This window comes from Montipora foliosa, chromosome 4 (genome assembly GCF_036669935.1).
Source record: "Montipora foliosa isolate CH-2021 chromosome 4, ASM3666993v2, whole genome shotgun sequence".
Taxonomy (NCBI): Eukaryota; Metazoa; Cnidaria; class Anthozoa; order Scleractinia; family Acroporidae; genus Montipora; species Montipora foliosa.
Window position 1 is genome coordinate 44,864,346 of NC_090872.1, and position 5,000 is coordinate 44,869,345.

The 5,000-nt window shown below is 38.2% G+C and overlaps 1 protein-coding gene across 2 annotated transcripts in view; it reads right to left on the reverse strand.

The window, feature by feature from the left end:
• Positions 1 to 4,620, reverse strand: part of LOC137999289 (transmembrane protein 53-A-like) — a 51,467-nt gene extending 46,847 nt beyond the window's left edge. The window contains exon 1 of one of the 2 annotated variants that reach the window (XM_068845124.1): positions 4,510 to 4,620. The gene's annotated coding sequence lies outside the window, so the exon portion shown is untranslated. The remainder of the gene's footprint in view (positions 1 to 4,509) is intronic. The other variant, XM_068845125.1, reaches the window with a different exon arrangement.
• Positions 4,621 to 5,000: the final 380 nt, after the last annotated feature.

The following is a 5,000-nucleotide window of genomic DNA, read 5'->3' on the forward strand; positions in this document are numbered from 1 at the left end:
CATTTTATCGTCTGTCTATTGTTTTGTGGAACAATGAACATCACAGCTAAATACAAGTTGAACAACAAAGAAAAAACGCGCATGACATGCGCATTTGGAAATGCGCATTTAAAAACGTGCATGCGTTTTGTGTTTGTGTAGGCTGTTTATTCCTGGTCTGCCCTGTAATTTACTGTTGTTTGCTATGGGGAAATATTTACAATAGTCCCTTATCACAGCTAATACAGTGTATGTATAAGGCCTTAGATTAATGAACGATACTCCCTTGCAAGATCCTATTACTCCTTATTATGCAAATTCTGGACTCTACTAAAATTTCGTGATATTGTCAAGTTGTCAACATGCTTATTAATTTTTTTTTAATGAGCATTTATGTGAAAATACGCCAAGGAACTTTCCAATAACTCTTGTATCTGAGCAACATTATTATTTTACATGCGGTGCTTCAGCTCAACAATTATCAATTCCCTAATCTAGAATAAACATAAGAAAGTTCTGCCCTACCAGTGTTGGAGAGTATTAACAGAATGCCCTCCCTGTTTGTATTCAAGACTTACTGTAACAACAAAAACCTCTTTCATAAAAGCACTTCGCAAATATTATCTTGCTTGAAGTATTAGTCTGTTTTGATCGCATTCAGTTAGTGTATACATGTGTTGGTACCTTGTGTTGTTTCGTGATGTGATATAAAGGGCTATTCTTTGAATTATACCTGCTCCAAGGGCCCTAATTAGTCTTCACTATAATGTGCCCTTCTCCATTCAATATTCTTTATGAAGAAAAAAAACTAAAAAAACTTATACATCTTAACTGTAATAATTTATTTTACCATATAAACTCTATTTAAATGTATTTACTTATGAATAGAGAGAATCTAATAAAAATAAAAAAATAAAAATATGATCAATTGAAGCTGAAATTGGCCCTTTTCCATCCATTAGTTGTTGTGTTTCATTAAGAAAGAAGCATGGTGTGTTATTTAGTCATACTAGGTACACAGAAAACATCTTTCAAGGAGAAAAAAAGTTGGACAGTAGAAGTTGTAGTATTATATACATTAAGGACGTTCATGCGAGAATTTTCTAACATTGATTTTTTTCTGCAAATTTTACCATTGAAAGATGATGAGTTAGTGATGTCAGAAATGTAAAAAAAATGGGAGGTCACCAACTTCGTTTTGGAGAGAACTTGCCCGGTAGAATACCCTAAATCTGAAAAAATCCGGCTTCTTTAACGAATAAGGCCACAGTGTCTGTAAGCCCAAAAAGATTGCAATTACATCTTTGGAGCGCAATGTTGTCATTCCCTCTGACAAAGGGCTAACGCTCGAAACGTCAGCTTTTAGAATCTCTGTACGGTGGCCAATTTACATTATCAACTCTGTTGATAAAACCAAAATTTTTGTATACTACTTCCCCACCGACGCAGCACCACAGTTTCTTTAGAAACTACCCCTTTGTTCTCTACCAAACATTGTTTAAGTGAACCCATCAAGTGAGTTTACATTGACCCATCAATGTTCTCTACCAAACATTGTTTAAGTGGACCCATCAGTTAACTGATGGATGGCACAGTCGGTTAGTGCGCGGCCTTGGTGCAAGAGGTCCTGAGTTCGATTCCCGGATCTCGCATCCTTGTTTCGACTCCTTTCCTTTCCGTGTAGCTAGTAGCTTTAAATACCCGTAAAACGGAGCACTGATGGAGAGGGGGAAGTAAAATGAGCGCACCGTCGACCTCAGGTTTGTCAGTGATTAAAAGTTACTGTTACGAGTTATCGACGTTAAATAAGGTCTACTTTACTTTACTTTACTGTTGAGGTTCCTTAAAGAACTAGATGCTTCTGTGAAGCATACACTGGCTTGCCTGTGGTACGTGCTACAGAAAATCAGAAGGCACTGAATTGTGTGGTATTGAAATACAGCATTCCAGTCTCTGAAGAATAACAAATAAAAGAGAAACGAGAAACATTGGCTTCTGGGCTGACATGTTGATAATTTTCAAGTTCCCTCACAACTTCTTTTCACCACAAGTGTGCCCTATGAGCATCCGAAAATTTTGTAATACTAAACTTCACTGAAGTCAAGCCCTGTTTCGCGGGGTTAGTGTTGGGATGGGAGACCAAAACAATAAACCCCTCATGGAAAACAGAAACATCTAACCGAAAATACTATTAACGCTAACAAATGCGAACTCAGCAAGGTACAGATTCTGTTAGCTTGCTTTATGCAAAACAAATATTGATGAAAAAGCAAATAAATATTGATACACAGTTTTCAAAAAGAGCAGAAGGAAGTTTCTCGGACGGTCGATCAAGAATAAAATATTTACGACATGAAAACAACATTAATTTTGAACCGTGAATATAGAATATAAAAAGTTACGATCAGTGACAAACATTTTGGGAGATTTTTGCTATGTTCAAGTAAATTGCAAAATCGAAAGTGACATGGCCGGAATTCAGCGGGCGTCGTGATTAAGTTACCGCGGCATGTTTACTTGCCAAATAGTGAAGCATCTGTGTCAAATGATGGCAAGATACCGGGTTTTTGTAAGTTTCTTTTTCTGTCAAGTGTTATAAAGTTTGACAATGAAATGAGCGAAGTCAAAACAAAGATCACAATCGCCCAACTCTTGTTTATGCAAAGTCAAAATTTACTCTCCAAGACGCGTACGACGTTATTTATCACCAGGTAATTCCATCATCTTGGAAATAGCAGCTGCTTTATTATTCATCAGCGTCACAAGTTTTCACTGATTTTGGGCCTCATTTTGTTGAAACTCAAGCACGCTTCCAACAGGCCTGTGAACCCTTCCTGCTTATAGAGCAACACTAAAAAACTTCTCCCATATCACATTTGAACCTTAAGCTCGAAAATTCAATACACAACATGATATTATAATTCACAAAGGCAGAAAATACCACAGAATCCTTTTCCAGCGAAAATTTTATTGAAACAAACAACATATTTGCTCTTAAAGGCGAAAACCACTTCCTATTTCATTGCGTGCGTGAAGACAAGAAACTCTATTGTGTCAAATTACCATGTACTTCAGGTAAATACTGCTCACTTTGATTTCGTCTCAACGGGCGATAGATTGTTGTCGAAGTCCAGTACTCGTCGCTTTTGAGATTCATGCCTAGTTTATCCAACTGACTTTCCATTATTGAGCTCCATAAGGTATATTTTGTTTAAGGATCCACTAAAACGCCATTCGCTTTGCATGACTTTCGACGCCATTGCAGGCTAAGTTGATGATTCTACTGTGTCCACCAGAGAAATCTACGCAGTTCCACAACCCTCTCGATCCTAAGAAATGCGCAAAGGGCTCTATACACAAAGGCAACACTTACCAGGGGAGTGACAGGCAAGACTTTTACCGACACGGAAAAAAAAAAAAAAAAAAAAGAAAAAAAAAAAAAGAAAACAAACAAACTAAACGCAGACCTCGACTGGGTTTGCCCATAGGCAACCCAGTAACAAGTTCGCATTTTAGTGACCATAGTTTCATGCGCCTTGCAGCCGCAAGATGGTAGGTTTCCATGTCCCGAGGACAGAAATCTTGAAATTTTTTTTAACTTTCCACATTGGTTTTTTGTTCATTTTTAGACAATGTGGAGATAATTGTAAATAAAATCTGTTTCTGAAAAGAAAAGTAGGGGTCACCGAACATCCAAGATCGTTAAATCCAAGCAAAGCTATAGCAATGGCCATCTACCCTATCAATGTTCATTTTAGTACTTAGCGCACGCTCGATGCATGACGTGGCTTGTGAATTTGCGTGCGCTGAAAGGATGCGCGGTAGCAATGGGGCGCAATGATGTGAAACTGCATTTGGTGCTAGACACTGAGTGTGAGGTGATGATGTACAATAAAGGGCATACAGCGCAAAAACAAGCATGGTGACCCTATCTTTGATTGTATTTTATCTATGTAATGTCCTGTGTGAATATCAGTTCTGACAAGTTTGACAGAAATGTGGAGAGTACATCATTTTCAAGGGAATTATCTTAACTAGTGAGTCATCGACGTCATTTTCTCCTCGATCCCCGTGGCTCAAGATTTTAAAGTTAGTAGTGGCGGACTTTCCAGTAAAAATAAACAAGTGTCTGTTTTAAATCAAAGCTTAAAAACTTGGGTCAATCAGTGTTTAGGTAACATAGTTATGCAATCCAAAGAAAAAGAAGAACTGATTTTTGGTCATAGTAGCAACGAAAAACGTGTGTCGCAAGACAACAGCTGATATGTAAGAACACATGAATTCTGAGATCAAAGGATTTTTCTGCTCATATTCACAAGTTGTCAGACATTCGTCAAGCCATTTAGATCGTTAGACTATTTTTACTAGGAGCTCTTTCACCCAGCTGTTTGCTTGCTTCAAGCTTCAAGTCAAATATCACCGTGTGCAAATAAAGATACTTTAGTCTTTATCTATACAGATTGACACCAGAGCGAAATTCACAAAATTATCACATATCACATTTTGGTAATAGGAAACCTAAGGACTTACCGAGGGTTAAATGCTTGCAACTGCAATCCAATTCACTATAAATAAGGAAAAGATATTAAACTGAGAACCTCCACGGCAAGAACATTTGCGACTGCCAAAACAATTCGTGGGCCCTGGGTCGAGAAAAGGCTTCAGGTAGCCTTTTCCCTGTCCCTTGAAAAACTCACCACGGTAACTCCCGCCTTGCGGACACCTCGCTATTACGGACACCCCGCTATTACAGACAGCAGCTAAATCCCCGGCGAAAGTTACAGACGCTTGACTGAAATAAACTCCCGCTATTACGGACTTACGGACACTTTATTCGGTCCCAACGTCACAATTTTATTGTTTTCTCTCTCGTTATAGCGGACACCGAGCAGCATCTTGGAATATTTGCACACATCATCAAGTCTATTTTTTCTGCTTTTTTGATTCATAGAGGGGAGTTTAAGGTTGCTAATGAATTAAGTCTCCTTGGCGACAAAGTGGGGGAAGTTGCAATTCAAAGG